General features: G+C 38.7%; 1 protein-coding gene across 7 annotated transcripts in view; it reads left to right on the top strand.

Moving 5' to 3' along the window:
• CADPS2 (calcium dependent secretion activator 2) overlaps positions 1–17,785 on the top strand; it is a 486,383-nt gene that overhangs the window by 224,868 nt on the left and 243,730 nt on the right. The gene's annotated exons all lie outside the window — the stretch shown is intronic.

Here is a 17,785-nt window from a genome sequence, read left to right as displayed (position 1 = left end):
CCGTGGGTTACAAGAATCCTCTTTATATTTGAATTCATCTGCTCTTTATGTTCATTGTGATTAGATTGATTACAGAATATCTCTTAAGTGTATTTATCTCTTGTACCTCTCTCATTTTCCCTGTGAGAAGGTCTTCGCCACACATCTTTTAGCATAGAATTGTTTTTTTCCTATAGTCACCTCCTCATACCTATAACATATTTATCCTCTAATCCAGTATCTCTCAGCTTCTTCTGACATTATGGTAGATGTGTGATCTTAACACCTCTCTGTGAAAGATTATCTGCAGTTTTGCTTACGAGGTAGATGTGTTCCAGTGAGTAGACTATAAAGTTATCTTCTGTAATGTGGATCTGTTTTACCCAGACCTGAGCACTGCTTTCATATATATTTTCCAGAAAATAAAGCCTTAAGAAATCTTACTTGAAAATTTCTGGTAATGGTGGATAGCTGGCGTGATGCTAGGTGTCGAAGGATGCTAGGATTCGTGTGTATGTTGGATTTTTTTCCCCCTAAAGTTGGGATTTCTATTCATTTCAACTCTTCCTCCTTTTCTGTATCCTTTTCACCTTTGAAGTTTTTTTCATTTCTAGGGATTTTGTGAATCGATACCCACACTCCAGAAATTGTGAGTCTGCATTCATATGCTAGATTTCCTCTTCTGTTTCCCTGTTATATGTATTTCTTAATACCTAAGAGAGCTAAACCATAATGTTCGTTCATTCATGTGCTTATATATTTGTGCATTTATGCATTCAACAAAGGTATACAGGTGGCATAATCTAAGAGCAGAACCCTGGAGACTGCACGTGGTCTGATGGATTTGTGAATCACGGTTTCTCATTTAAATTATTATTACATTCATTTTACCTTGTTTCCTTATTGTAACTATTTTTCACTGTGTAATAGCAGCCATTTTAAGTCTAAAGCTATAATGTAATTTAAGGTATTTTTAATTTATTTTTCAGCTCTCTAGATAGATATAGATATCTATATATATAAAAGCAATTTTTAAATTATGTACATGAGTGGTATATCTTCCAATCAGTTGTATATCTGAGAAAGACCTCATGCTCCCCTGTTCCTGTGATACATGAAAGACAGTTTTTCTATCTGTATATGAGTTTCTCAACCTCAGCACTATTGATGTTCTGAGTAGGATAATTCTTCGTTGTTAGGAGCACTCCTGTGCATTTTATGATATTTGGTAGCATTCCTGACCAGTCAATATATGCCAGTAGTCTCGTCCCCTCTTAAGTAAAGATGGTAAGAAATGTCTCCAGACATTGCCAAGTGTCCCCTGGGAGCACCCCTGCTTGAGATCCATAGATCTATGCTAATGACCTCAGTAGGTTCCATGATTATAAATGTTTTTTTGGGTTAATAACTTCCAATTTTTAAATTAGTTTTTTGGAGCTTCAGATTTGTATATCCAACTTGCCTACTTGGTATTTCTAATTGTGTATTAACAGATATCTCACACTAAATATTTTTGAAATAAGAACTTTTGATTAGCAACCCCATCAAGTCTTCCATAGGGGCCATTGTCAAGCAAGTGACCTCAGCATGCCCTTTTTTTCTTCTTCTTTGACTCTAATACCCAATCTGTTTGCAAGTTTTGTCAGCTTTTTCTTAAATTTATACTGAGTACGTTCACACTTTAACATTTCCTTGACCGTGATTCAAGACATCATTATTTCTCACTAGTAATAGTCAGCTTACTGCTTCCTCATTTGTCATCTCGTCCCTTCTGATCCAGCGTTCACACCTCAGCCACTATGACCTATTTAAAATTCAAAACAGAATCACATCATTCTGTCCTTAAAATCTTCCACTGTCTTCTCAGTTATTTGGAACAAAGAATCAGACTCCTCATCATAGTGTCGTATGACCAAGAAGGGTTGTCAAAGTGAGACCCTGGACAAGCAGCATCAGCAACACCTGGAAAATTGTTAGAAATGCAAGTTCTCAGGCACAACTCTCCATCTGTTGGTGCAGAAACTTGGGGGTGGGGTGCTGCAATCTGTTCTAACAAGGCCGCCTCATAATTTGGACACACACCAACATTGAAGAACTCTGCTCTGCCTGAACTGATCTCTCTCCAAATTCATCTCCTATTACACACTCCTTGCTTACTATCATTCTTCCTTCATGTTTGGCTTTCTTTCTGTTCCTCAGACATATCAGACTCCTTCTTGGTTTACACTTTGGGTCTTTAGATGTGTTATAATCTGACCACATGTGTGCAATTAGAAGAAAATTAGAAGAGAATGGTGGTCATCGCTGGAGGGTAGAGCTCCTGGTAATGTTTTCTATATATTTACCAACTTTTATACTTAGAAACAGTAACAACATTTTAATTTGAAGAAAAAGGCATTACTGAGCTTTGTAGTCTAAAATGATATAACTCTTGTATCTGGGGATCTTAGTTTAGTGAAGTTTTTTAATTAAAATTTTGTGCGGTATTTGAAAGATGAGTAACACAGCCTTTAAAATAGATGTATAGCACAAGAAGATACACTAAATGGATATAACACAAGAAAACTGACAGTAACAAAAGCTGACAAGGATTCAAATCAACAAACTTAATCTTTGCTGGCGGAAATGAAAAGTTGTACAGCTACTGTGGAATACAACTTGCCAGTTTCTTATAAAATTAAACTTAGACTTACCATATAGCCCAGCAGCTGCCCTCCTAGGTATTTACCCAAGGGTTTATACAGTTCATGTCCACACAAAACCTGCATGTGAATGTTTGTAACAGCTTTATTCATAATCACAAAAAACTGGAAGCAGTAACATGTCCTTCAACAGAGTAATGGATAAATTGTGGTACATCTATGGAGTGGAATACTATTCAGCAGTAAAAAGAAATGAACTACTAATTCATGAAACAACGTAGATGAAACTTAAATGCAAGTGAAGGAAGTCAGACTCAAAAGACTACATAATGTATGATTTGTTCTAAAAAAGGCAACATTATAGAAACAGAAAACAGATGAGTGTTTGCCATGGATTGACCCAGGGGGGAAGTGGTTGGCTGAAAAGGGTGTACAGGAATCTTTCAAGGTGAAGGAATTTTTCTGTGTGATACTGGGTATTGGATGTATGAATGTATGTATTTGCCTAAACACATAGAACTGTACGTCACAGGAGATCATCAGTCAAGATGGAGGAGTAGGAGAATGTGGAACTCACATGTGTTTGATAAATACATCAGAAATACACCTACATGTTGAACAGTTCTCACTGAACACTAACTGGAAACTGGCAGAAGGACTCCTATACAACCAAGGCTGTAAGAAAGATACACATATAATCAGGTAGGAAGGGAAGAAAAACGATCAGGTTGGGACTTGTGTGCCTGGAAGGGAACTTAGAGGAAAAGGGAGAATACACGGCTGGACGCCTGCCCTGAGGAATGAGCAGTGAGAGCCACAGATTAGACACCCCAGTCCCAGGGTCCTAAACAGGGGACACGAACCCCCTTGGCTGGTTGGAGGCTCTGGGAACAGGAGGGCTAACAGGAGGGCTCTGGGAACACTGGACTCAGCTTGTGGGCAGCACGAGCACACTGGCTTGCCCCCCAAGGCAGGGTGAAGAGAGGGCTGCTCTAGCAGCTGCCAGGTTTCCCAAGACATGGGATCTTGGGCAGCCGTGACTGGGGAGAAGACTCAACTGTGGGACACGGAGACTACCAGGTACTGGGGCAGAGCCTGGGTGAGGGGGTGGCAGCCATTGTTGGCACTTACTTAAGCAGCCCATCAAAAGCAGCCCAGATCTCTATGGCAGCCACTCTACCACAGCTCATCACCCCCATACATGCTCAGAGTCCTTGTGGGTCCCCCCCGCCCTGCAGTGTTGCTCCACCACAGGGCGAGGGTGGCAGAGGCTGGGGAGAGGGATCAGCTGTTAGGGACAGAGGGATTTGCACCTGAGGCTGTGTCTGAGCAGAGCGAGGGAAACTATTGTGGGTGCCTGCGCAGGCAGCATGGCAGAGAAAGTTTGGACTTCTGTCTGAGGCAGACAGGAGCAGAGAGCCCCCAAGGGCCCCATTTGCTTCAGCACTACCCCCTCTGGGGCAAGGGTCCCCAGTGCAGGGAGAGGGATAAACACATACTTAAACGGAATAGAGCCAGCTCAGGCCTGACCCTCAGGGAGTCTGCTCCAGCAACTTGGGATCAGACCACTCCCCCCAATAGGGTGTTGCTGGCCACTGAGCAGAGGGGAGGTCCTGCCTCACACCTGGCTCTAGCCCCTCCATCTCCAGCCCCACCCCCTACCAAGGTCATAGCTGCCAGAACACCCTGAGGAAAAATATGACTTGCATCCTCATCAAATCCAGCTCTCCTACCAAAGGCATTAGACACAGTCTATATGGGGACTCTCCTACATAAGAATACTCCTTCAGGACCACAACAGGTAACTGTTTCACCTAAATTCATAGAGGCAGAGAAAGTTCACCAAAACGAGAAGGTAGAGGGATTGCTCTCAATTGAAAGAGCAAGAGAAAACCTCAACAATTTGCAATTGAAACAAACAATTTGCCAGATAAAGAATTCAAAATATTGGTAATAAAAATGTTAACTAAATTAGGGAAAAGAATAGATATACACAGTGAAAATTTTAACAAGTTAAAAAATAGAAAGACCCAATCAGAAATGAATTCAATACCTGAAATTAAAAAAAAAAACACACAAGAAGGTATGAATAGCACACTGAATGATACAGAAGAATGAGTAAGTGATCTGGAAGATAGAATAATGGAAATCACCCAATCAGAACAGCAAAAAGAAAAACAAATTTTAAAAAATAAAAATAAGAGAACTCTGGGATAATATTAAGCCCACCAATACTTGCATTATAGGGGTCCCAGAATGGAGAAGAGAGAAGGGGATTGAAAATGTATGTGAGGAAACTATGGCTGAAAACTTTCCAAACCTGAGCAAGGACATAAATATCCAGGTATTAGAAACACAGAGGATTCCAAACATGATGACCTCAAACAGACCCACACCAAGATATATCATAATTAGAATAGCAAAATATAAAGAATTATAAATGCAGCAAGAGAAGAGTCAAATACAAGGGAATCCCCATAAGCCTATCAGCTGACTTCTCTGCAGAAACTTTGCAGGGAGTGACATGATATATTCAATATCCTGAAAGGGAAAAACTTGTAACCTAGGATACTCTACCCAGCAAGATTATCATTTAGAATACAAAAGGAACTTCTCAGGCAAGCAGAAACTAAGAGTTCATCAGTACTAAGCCTATCCTAAAAAATGTTAAAGTGTCTTTAAGTGGAAAGATAGGAATCTATAGGAGAAGGAAAATTCCACTAGGAGAGGCAAATATATAGTAAGGACTCAGGATCAACCACTTACATAAACCAGTACAAAGATTAAAAGACAAAAATTGTAAAAGCAACTATAACCACAAAAAACTGTAAAGGGATACGTGTGAAAATGTAAAATATGACATTAAAGATGGTGCAGAGGAGGGGAGTAAAAAATGTGGCTCTTTTAGAGTGTGTTTGAACTTAAAATGACTACTAGTTTAAAACAAGTAGATACATGAACCTCACAGTAACCACAAATTAAAAACCTACCAACTAAGAAAAAGGAACACAACCATACTACTAAGGAAAATCAAGCCACAATGGAAGAAGCAAGAAGAAATGAACAGGGAAGAGCTATAAAAACAACAGAAAAACAAGTAATAAAAGGTAATAAGTAGGTACCTATCAATAGCTATTTTAAGTGTCCATGGACTAAGTACTCCAATCAAAAGACATAGGGCAAAAGACATAGGGTGGCTCTTTGGATAATACAAGAGACTCACGTCAGAGCTGAAGACACGCAGACAGAAAGTGAGGGAATGGAAAGAGATATTTCATGCAAATGGAAACAAAATGGGGGTAGCAACAGTCATATCAGACAAGATGGACTTTAAAACAAAGTCTTTAACAAACCACAAAGAAGGGCATTCTATAATGATAAATTGATCGATACAAGAGCAGAATATTACTCTCATTAACAAGTATGCACCCAGTACAGGAGCACCTAAACATACAAAGCAAATACTAACACATAAGGGGAGACATTGACAGTAATGCAATAATGATAGGGGACTTTAACACCCCACTGACATCAATGGACAGATCATCCAGACAGAAAATAAGGCAACAGTGGTTTTAAATGACACAATAAACCAGTTGGACATAGTAGATATTTACAGGACATTACATCCAAAAACAGAATACACATTCTTTTCAAATGCACATGGAACATTCTCCAGGATAGATCATATGCTAGGCCACAAAACAAGTCTAAACAAATTTGAGAGGATGGAAATTATATCAAGCATTTTTTTGGACCACAATGGTATGAAACTAGAAGCCAATTATGGAAAACAAATGAGAAAAGAACAAAGACGTGCAGACTTAAAAAACATGCTATTAAGAAACAATGGATTGGACTTCCCTGGTGGTGCAGTGGGTAAGAATCCACCTGCCAGTGCAGGGGACATGGGTTCGATCCCCGGTCTGGGAAGATCCCACATGCTGTGAAGCAACTAAGCCCATGTGCCAAACTACTGAGCCTGCGCTCTAGAGCCTGCGTGCCACAACTACTGAGCCTGCGTGCTGCAACTATTGAAGCCCACGTGCCTAGAGCCTGTCCTCAGCTACAAGAGAAGCCACTGCAATGAGAAGCCTGTGCGCCACAACAAGCAGTAGCCCCTGCTCACCGCAACTAGAGAAAGCCCGCATGCAGCAACAAAGACCCAATGCAGCCACAAAAAAAAAAAGGTCAGTGAAGAACTCAAAAAGGAAATCGTATGTGGAATCTAAAAAAGAAAACAAACGGGTATAGCAAAACAGAGACAAACTCATAGGAAACAAACCAGTGGCTACCAGCAAAGACAGGGAAGTGGGGAGGGGCAAGTTAGGGGTATGGGATTAAGAGATACAAATTACTATGTATTGATGTAAAATAGATAAGAAGGATATATTGTATAGCACAGGGAATTTTAGCCATTTTCTTGTAATAACTTATAACCTGTAAAAATACTGAACCACTATGCTGTACACCTAAAACTAATTTAATATTGTAAATCAACCATACTTCAATAAACGAAAAGAACTGTACATCCTAAAGCATGTACTTTAATGTATGCAGATTAACACAGATGAACTTAGTTGTATTACAAGGTGCAACATAACTGCACTGAAAGGAGTGGTGAGAAATGTACACCTAAGCAATATAAGAGAAAAACAGTAACCTGCAAACACTACCTTAACCAAGTAATGAAGATTAACACTGCCATTGATGCCACATAGCTATCATGTACTCCTGTTACGATGTTATGAGAACGGCACGTTTCACCTCTGTGATATTCTTTCTGAAAACCCCAACTTAAACCCAGTTTAATTATGATGAAAATATCAGACAAAACCAGACTAGGGGACACTGTACAGGGTAATTGGCTAGTATTTTTCTAGTCTGTCTAGGTATAAAAACAAGACTCAGAAACTGTCACACACAGATCAGAAGAGACTAAGGAGACATGACAACTAAATGCGACGTGGTGTCTTGGATTGGGTCTTGGAATAGAAAAGACTGATGGAAAAACCCATGGAATCCAAATAGAGTCTGGGGTTTAGTTAAGAGTAATGTAACAATGTATGTTTCATGGCTTTCACAGAAGTACCATGGTATCATATGTTCATTATGGGGGAAACTCTGAGAGGTATACAGGAACTTTCAATAATATTTTTGCAACTTTTCTGTAAATTTTTGAAATTATTTCAGAATGTAAAGCTTAGTTTTAAAAAGATTTGTAATAAGAAAGGCTTTTCAGCATTTTTTCCCAAAATGCTTCAGCTTCTATTTTCTAAGAGACAAACATTTTCTTATATCAATTCCATTATTGCACCTAGGAAATTTAATATTGATGAATATTAGTATGTGATATATAGTCAACATTCAGAGTCCCATTATTATCCTAGCATGTCTGTAAAAGCTGGATTTCCCCATCCCCCAATCCTGAATACAATTCAGGATCATATATTGGGTGGGCGGGGCGGGGGGTTGTCTATGATGATGTTTTTTTTGTTTTTTTTTTTTGCGTTATGCGGGCCTCTCACTGCTGTGGCCTCTCCCATTGTGGAGCACAGGCTCCGGACGCGCAGGCCCAGCGGCCATGGCTCACGGGCCCAGCCGCTCCACGGCATGTGGGATCCTCCCGGACTGGGGCACGAATCCGTGTCCCCTGCATCGGCAGGTGGACTCCCAACCACTGCGCCACCAGGGAAGCCCTGATGATGACATTTTTAACGAGTTTAATTTTGTAGAATGTTTTCCCTTCTGGATTTGTCTTACTGTTTTTTCATGATTGGATTCAGCTAAACATTTTTGGGAAGAACCCTACATAGGTCATGTTTTGTGATTCCCATAGCATCATATCGGGAGTCATATAGTAGTAGATTTTCCTGGTATTGGTGAAGTTAATTAAGCTTGATACCATCAGTCTTTGTTTTTTGGAGCTTGAGATGTTGATTGACTCAGCTTGTACTCTCCCTATCCCGGGACTATAATCAGCACTGATTCTTTTTAGTGATAATGGAATTTAGAAATCAACATTCTGTGTATCATCACTTATGGTTAAGGAATATATACTTTTTAAAAATCATGAGTTTACAGGTTCCCTGCAGCATCAATATGTTTACTTATCTTCTGTCTTGTAATACATACAAAATTGTTCCAGAAATAATGTACCAGTACCATAACCAACAAAGAACTTACCAACTAATGGTCAGTATTTCTTTGTAGTTCTTTTTGTCCTTAGAACGTATCTCAGTAAGGATGTATGTGTGATTACTTCATTAAAAGTAACCTAGTACAGGGCTTCCCTGGTGGCGCAGTGCTTGAGAGTCCGCCTGCCGATGCAGGGGACATGGGTTCGTGCCCCGGTCCAGGAGGATCCCATATGCCGCGGGGCGGCTGCCCCTGTGAGCCATGGCCGCTGAGCCTGCGCATCCGGAGCCTGTGCTCCGCAATGGGAGAGGCCATAACAGTGAGAGGCCCGCAATGGGAGAGGCCACAACAGTGAGAGGCCCGCGTACCAAAAGTAACCTAGTACAATAGAAAATAAAGCTTCTTATTTATATTCTAAATGGTAAAAATCACTGAAGATACTACAGGTTCAGTCATTATGGAGATTTCCTTCAACAGGTCTATCATCATAATTCTCATCCAAGCAGCTCACTGAAGGATTTATTAGATCAGTTTTGCCATACTGAGTAAGGTTAACTCCACTGACTTTTTATTAAGCGTTATCTGGAGTCATTTACTCTCTGGATCTGTGACCCCTTGTCTGAAATATACACTGTGTTGTCATTTCTTGTTCTCCTTTTCTATCATTATATTGATTTACTGGTTGCTATTACTGCTTAGTATTCACATATCCCATTTAATCCTCTTTGAAGATGCTAGTAGCAGTCCATATTTAGTTAAAGAGTGAGAATCAGAGGTTAAGACCACTCAGTTAGCAACTGCGAGAGTCCTGATCTGAACTCCAGTTTTCTGACCCCAAAGTCTATGCCCTAAAACAATCATTAAATGCTACGTTTCATAGATGAGGTAATGTGACCGTTTTACAAATCTTGGTGTTGGTGTGGACCAATTTAATTTCATGACTTAAAGCAGGAACTGAATATTATTTAAGCTAAAGCCAATTCATGCATAATCATTTTATACAGTGATTTGAGTCTTATTAGGGTACTGTCTGGCTGCTTTTATTACTGTCATTTGTGATGGTGCGTCTCAACTTGATGTTCACATAAGAACTGCTTCGGGGAGTGTTTGAAAAGACTCAAGGTCTGGGCTCACACTTTTAGTTGGTTTAGGGTGAGCCCAGGAAAGAGAATTCTAAGCACTTCTCAGGAGCTGATAATGTGCATATAGGGTCGAGAGGCACTGGCACAAATAGCATCGCCGTTACTAAGGTGCAGCCAGGGTTGAGAACTAGTAACACATAAAAAAAAAGATCTATTGTAGCACATAGTTCTGTGAAATGATAGCTCAAATTTAAATCGGCATTAGGCACTCAAAGGATATGTTCTTTGGCAAATGGTTGGCCTGCAGATTTTGTTTGTAGATGGCAAATGCAAATACCTATTTAGGGAAACGGGGGTGGCATATGGAGATTTTTCATCCCAGTTGGTGGCCAGCCCTCCACCGGGTGCTAAGGGAATACCTCGAGACAGAACAGGGAATTTTTCTTACTATGGGTATGTCCGAGCAGGTAAATAGTAGACCAGTTAAGCACCCAAACTTATACAGTTCAGCATAATCAATTGTCCCCGCAAAAATTTAAAAGCGGGGCTTTTGTAACTTAGCCATATAAAAATCTAAATGATCCCACAAGGCATCTATTTGTGAGCAATGCAGTTTGCATTGAGTCTTTCAGAATGAATTAATGTACTCCTGGGTACTATTTAACCTGCCAAATGGTGTTCTTGAGTCCAAAATGGATTTTTTTTCCCTCTGCATTGGGTCTTCGTTGCTGCATGCAGGATTTCTCTAGTTGCGGCGAGTGGGGGCTACTCTTTGTTGCGGTGCGCCGGCTTCTCATTGCGGTGGCTTCTCTTGTTGCCGAGCACGGGCTCTAGGAGCGCAGGCTTCAGTAGTTGTGGCACACGGCCTCAGTAGTTGTGGCTTGCGGGTGCATGGGCTTAGTTGCTTTGCAGCGTGTGGGATCTTCCTGGACCAGGGCTCGAACCCGTGTCCCCTACATTGGCAGGCAGAGTCTTAACCACTGTGCCACCAGGGAAGTCCCCAAAATGGATTTTTGAAGTTTCTACCCAAATAACTTTTTAGTTTTAGAGTGTTGCTGTAAAGACATTCTTTCTGACAGTTGTTAGAAAAAGAACCTATTGTCTATTCGTACACTCTTAAGTTTGTGGCCTTGGTATCACATCATCAATATACACAGGAAGGTGCTGATTCTTCTGCCTCCCTGAAGTTGGAGAAGTGTATAAATCAGAATCTATTTTCCTTTATGGTGCAGTGGAGCTAGAACGTCATCTTTTTTTCTCATTTGATTAAATAATATTTCAACACCTGTACTTCTAGTAAACATTTCTTAATGTGGAGATGTTCATAGCTAATAATGCAGAGTGACAATCACTATGCATGTTTTACAAATTTAAATATTGATATTATATGGAAATTTCAGGTACATTTTAAATATTAAGATAAATTAGCCTCGCTCAATAGATTATTCCATTAAAATGTACTATTATCTTTCAAGCACCTTGGTTAGGACCTATAGAGTTTAAAACATGTCTCTAGGGCTTCCCTGGTGGCGCAGTGGTTGAGAGTCCGCCTGCTGATGCAGGGGACACGGGTTCGTGCCCCGGTCCAGGAAGATCCCACATGCCGCGGAGTGGCTGGGCCCATGAGCCATGGCCGCTGAGCCTGCGCGTCCGGAGCCTGTGCTCCGCAACGGGAGAGGCCACAACAGTGACAGGCCCGTGTACCGCAAAAAAAAAAAAAAAAAACATGTCTCTAATTGCCTGGTTTATAGGGAGTCATCACAGAACTTATTTCAACATACAAAGTAATAGATCAGGAATAGACTACAGATGTTTTATTGACTAATTAACATTCTGATTTTTCACAAATAATTATAGAGTTAAATGCATAAAAATCACTTTAGGCCTTCCCTTCACTCAGACAAAATTTATATTTGAGGATTAAACTTTCCAGCATTATATAAATTTGATTCATCTATATATGTCAAAAAAGCGTTAAAGAAGCTGCTAGTGAAATCATAATCATAGGCATTTTACTTCAATTTGAAAGCAAAATTTAAGGTCCAATTTCATTGAAATAGCCGGTACTCAATGACTGCTGTTTTAGCCAGCAAGTTAATAATATCATTTGCTGCAAAATGGAATGGAAATTCATTTGCGTTTCATATATGTCTAATTCACCTCCTCAAACAGAGCAAACTTTTATTTTTGTAGTTCTAACAAGTGGTATTCCTTTTCTGAAACTAAAAATCACAGAAAAGCTCTCCTTCCTCTTTTAGTCCTTTCATGTAGCCATTTGTCACAAGCCTTTGTTGTCATATCTCAGAAGCCATTCCAGTGACAAGAAAGGGACCACAAACAGGTGAAGGGCCAGAGATCATTCATATATGATGCGAAGTCTTTCTAGATATATTTTCTAGCAGCAGTTGATTACATCTGTGTCATTAATTGCGTGCTGTGAAGTGTTAGAGGAGAGGACTTACTACCATCCTGAGTCTGACTTGGAAAGGAGCCTTTGATAATGTGCATCACTTGTTCCTCAGTGAGTCTCCCTCAGACCTTCTCTGAGGAGTTGGCTGGCATCCTCACTGTAGAGGTAGAGGAAAGCATTTCCTTACATTCTCACCACTAAAAGAGCAAGTTATAAATAGGCATCCTCCATGATGGGTCCATGTGGGTGATTATAGTAGCAGAAGTTGACATTTCAGTTTCCTCAGAAAAATAGAGGGCTGCCTCAGTCCCAGATAGAACAAGTATTCAACGTACATACTGTACCAATTCCTTATTTGTAATAGGCGTGTAGTGTTACTTCATTATGGTTTTAGTTTATACTTCAGTAACAGCTAGTACTAATCATGTTAACATCTTTTTGCATGCTTAACATCTTTTTGCATGCTTACTTTTCATTTGTACCTCTTCTTTGATGAAGAATCTGTTCAGACATTTTTCCAGTTTTTAATTGGGTTACTTGTTTTCTTATTCTTAAGTTTGGAAAGACCATAATATATTGTTTACACATCTTTTATCAGGTTTATGATTTGTAAATATTTTTCTCCCAGAATTTGGCTTGTCTTTTCATTCTGTTAACAGTGTGTTTCAAAGAGCAGAAGTTTTTAATTTGGATGAAGTCCAATTTTTTTTCTGTTATGGCTTGTACTTTTGGTGCCATATGTAAGAAATCTGCATTGAATATGTAGATCAGTTTGGGAGTTGATCAACAGAGTTGAGTTTTCCGACCCATGAACACAGTATATCCCTCCATTTATTTAGGTCTTATTTCATTCCCCATAGTGATGTCTTAATAGTTTTCAATGATCAGGTCTTGCATTTCTTTTGCCAGATCTATCACTGAGTATTTCATATTTTTGTTATTTTAAATAGCATCATTTTGTTAGTTTTAATTTTCTTAATTTAGATATTGTTAGTATATTGAAATGTAGTTGACTTTTCTATACTGATCTTACATCCTGCAACCTTGATAAACTCACTTACTAGTTCTACTGGTATCTCGGTAGATTGATTGTTTTTCCATAGACAATATTGTTGTCTACAAATAAAGACAATTTTACTTCTTCTTTCCAATCTAGATGGTTTTATTTATTTATTTTGGTTGTCTTATTGTACTTATTAGGATGTCCGATACAGTGTTGAATAGAAGTGGTGAAAGTGGACATCCTAGTCTTATTCTTGATCTTAAGGAAAAAACATTGTCTTTGAACATTAAGTATAACATTAGTTGTAGGTTTTTGGTAGACCCCCTTCATCAAGTTGATAAAGTTCCTTCTGCTAATTTTTATTTAATCTATTTTGGCTCTGATCCTTATTGTTTCTTCTATTTACTTTGAGTTTAATTCATGATACTTTTTCTATTAAAGCTGAAGCCAATGATTTGAGAAAAATCTGTTTTTTCTAATATAGACATTTAGTGCTCTAAGTGCCACCCTCCCTAAATATTGCCTTAGTGGCATCCCACAGATTTTTTTCTCATTTTCATCCTGTTCAAAATACTCTCTAAGTTTTATTTTGATTTCTTTGACCCATGGGTTATTAAAACTGTGTTAGTTTCCACATATGTGAGAGCTTTTTCGGAGTTCTCTGTGTTATGAATTTCTAATTGCAGTCTATTGGGCTTAGAGAATATACTTGATATGACTTGGATCCTTTATAAATTTATTGAGGCTTAGTTTATAGCCTATAATAGGGTCTATCCTGTGAATGTTCCACATTCACAGTTTAAAAGACTGCATATTCTTTCGTTCAGTAGAGTTTTATACATGTCAGATAGTTCAAGTTACTGTTATTTCCATATCCTTACTGAATTTTTGTATCTACTTTCTAAAAAGCAATTTTTTTTTTTTTTGCGGTATGCGGGCCTCCCACTGCCGTGGCCTCCCCAGTTGCGGAGCACAGGCTCCGGACGCGCAGGCTCAGCGGCCATGGCTCACGGGCCCAGCCGCTCCGCGGCATGTGGGATCTTCCCGGACCGGGGCACGAACCCGTGTCCCCTGCATCGGCAGGTGGACTCTCAACCACTGCGCCAGCAGGGAAGCCCTAAAAAGCAATTTTTGAGAGACTGTTACTAACCTGAGTATAATTATGGATCTATTCTGTCATTTTTTGCTGCTTGTATTTTGAAGATATGTTATTAGGTGCACAAATATTTAGGATTCCTATTTCCTCTTCATTAATTGACCACTTTGTTACTATGAAATAACTTCCTTATCCCTGGTAATATACTTTGGTTTAAAATCTTCTTTTTCTTAGCTATCCCAGCTTTCTTTTAACTAGTGTTAGCTTATTATATCTTTTTACATCCTTTAATCTATTTGTTTCTTTACATTTAAAATATGTTGATTGAAGCAACATATGATTGGGTCTTTATTTTTTATTCAATCTGACAATCTCTGCCTTTCAATAAGTATTTAAACTGTATTTTAATATGATTACTGATGTGATTAAATCTGTCATTTAGCTGTTTTTTCTGTCTTATATGTTCTTTATTTCCTTTTTCCTCCTTTTTTTCCTCTTTTAGACTAATTGAATATTTTTTATGGTTCCATTTTTTCTTCTTTGCTTATTATTGGTAACTGTTATTTTAAGTGTTGCTTATGTTTAGTCTAACTTCAAATGATATTATAACACTTCATGTGTAGTTTATGAGCCTTACAATATTATATCTCCATTTCCCATTGAAGGTAAGACATAGAACATATTATTTCAGCAATAGCACCTGTCTAACAGTTTCTGATGTGTAATACGTGTCCAATTATTGTTGGAAGGATGAATGAACAAATGAACAATCTCCTGAAGTTTCAGTTTCATTTCTCCTTTGCAGAGTTATCGTAGACAGTTTTTGTTTGAACACCTGAGCTCCCTAACCAAGTGATAAGCTGAAACAGCAACTGTGGAATGATACATGGTTTGGATCCTATAGCAAGAGTGAGGTTCTAGGATGTTCAGCCCATCTCCTAGTTATAATATATAGAAGAAGCAGGTTGGAACATCCTGACATCCATTACTAACTTCTTCTTTTAGTTACTGCATGAAGAAGTCCCTGTGCATCTGGGAGCTATACAAAGCCTCTTAGGAATAGCCACCTTTATTGTCTCTAGCACTGATACTGAAAAGCTAAGTACCTTTATTCCCTGCTAGTTTTTATTATATGTATTGTATGAGTCAGAAATAAAGTCTTTAGGTCCAAGGTCCAACATTCAGATTAGTTGGTTGTTGAGCACCACAAACTGAAAGTTTGAAACCTGCTTCCGTAAGACGTTGATTCTGGTCTTGGCTCTGCCGTAATAGCCAAGAGGGCATGAACAGGTCACTGAACCTCTCTCCCTTGACCTTTATTCCCCACTACTTCCATCTTATCGTATTTCTCTAAATTCATGCAGTTCTTTGGAGCATGTGAAAATGGAACACCGAGAATTCTTAACCTCCTACTCTCCTATCTTCCTTTTCTATTCTTTAAAGGATTTCTGACTAGTTTGTATACATATAGAATGACAAATTGGGAAGGTTTTCATGAATCTTATCATTTTGGCAAATTGTTAGCTTGTAATTATTAGACCTTGCTTTGATTCCTTATTCAAATGAAGAATAATAATTCACGTTCACTCTTCAGGGTGGCAGTTGGTTTTTAATAAAAATACCAACACTTATCTGTAAATTATTCAGTTCCCAAACACTTTGCTATAATTGTCTTCAGTTTAAGGACTGCAACTGAAGTAATCCAAGTTTAGGCATTAACATAACTTCCTCCTTTCCATCCTACCATCCTATGTATGGATTGACAGAAATAAAATTGATTTGGGCTCTAAGAGTTCTTATAGTTCTTAATAACCAAAGAATGAGAACAAAGCTAAATTCGTTATTATAATGTATGTGAAATTATGAAGGGAATGTGTTGGGGAGGGTATGTAAAATTGGAAGTGTCTATTGTTATCTTGAAGTAATTTCCCTTAGGTATTCATTTAACTTCAGTGTCAAGTTATTTACACAACAAGAGCAATGCCTATCTATTAAGGGTGATGTGAGAATTAGTTTAAATTTCACAAAGCACTTTGAGGCACTGAGTTGAAAAGTTCTTTATAAATGCCAGGCATTATTATAACCAGACTAGTAAAAAGAAACATGATAAAGCTACTCATGCAGTGTCCTCTAATAGAAACTTTATTGGTAAGGAAATATAAAGGTTACTGCTATTCATAATTTATGGCTGAGGGGAATAGATCAAGAATAATAATGCTTTCCTGTCTACATAAGTCTTAAAGACACAGATGTAGCTGGGATGGAATATATTGCTCCACTCAAGGAGAAGTATGAAATTGAGAACTTACAGGCAATAAAAGTGATATATGAAGATTAGTAAAGGCCAGTATCTTTAATTGAGCCATGAAAAATATCTTGACAAATTTGACTATGTCTTTCAAAGTCTTTCTTGAAGACTGAAATAGAAGATGTAATCCTTGATCGTTTGGGTATATGGAACTTGAAATTTGTTAGAAATATATGCATGATGGTCTTCATTCTAGTAACCAAAATAAGCTGTCTCATTGTGAATCCTTTTCAATTTTTTCTTTTGTTTTATGTTGAGGAAAATGAAAACTTTAAGTTAAGTAACACTGAGTGAGTATTTTTCAAAAGATTTAATACAAGCAGAATACCTCAGGAAAGTGAGAGAAATAATCACACCCCAAAACATCTTAAAGTAATCAGAGATTATGATAGAAATCTGTCTGTAAAAATCTTTGAATCACACAGTTAGCAGAAGAAATTTTTTAAAAGGTAAATTTAGTGTTTTTGTAATCAAATCGCAGCTTTTATTGGCTGTGTATTGGTTTCCTATTGTAACTTTAACAAATTACTGAAAACTTAGTGGCTCAAGACAACACAAATTTATTATCTTACAGTTGTGCCGGTCAGAAGTCCACAGCGAATGTTGGTGGGCTCAAATTAAGGTGTTGGCAGGGTTGTGTTCCTTTCCAGAAGACCAGAAAGGGAGAATGCAGGTTTTTTTACCTTTTCCGGCCTCTGGAGGCTGCCTGTGTTTGGCTCGTGCATGGTCCTCTTCCATTTCCAAAGCCAGCAATGACTGGTCAAGTGTTTCTCACATCACTTTGCTTCGTCACTCCTCTGCCTTCCCCTTCCACCTCCCAGAACCCTTGTGATTGCACTGGGCCCACCTGGATAATCTCCCTTTCTTAAGGCCCACCAGTTAGTGACCTTAATTCCATCAGCTACCTCAATTCCCCTTTGCCAGGTAAGTAACATAGTCACAGGTTCTGGGGATTCGGAATAGGCATTTTGGAGGAGACTAATTATTCTACCTGTTACAGTCCAGAAATGGAAAGATGAGAGTTTCAGAAGCTTTTAGAGACCGGCAGGTAAATGGCATACGAATTCTGCCTTTGCTACTGTCATTTTCTGTTATCAAGTTTTGGCAGTACTTTAGTTGGCAAGCCT

Source organism: Stenella coeruleoalba, assembly GCF_951394435.1.
Source record: "Stenella coeruleoalba genome assembly, chromosome: 9".
NCBI classification, from domain to species: Eukaryota; Metazoa; Chordata; class Mammalia; order Artiodactyla; family Delphinidae; genus Stenella; species Stenella coeruleoalba.
Note: the sequence above shows the minus strand (reverse complement) of the source record. Positions and strands in the feature narration are given on the sequence as shown.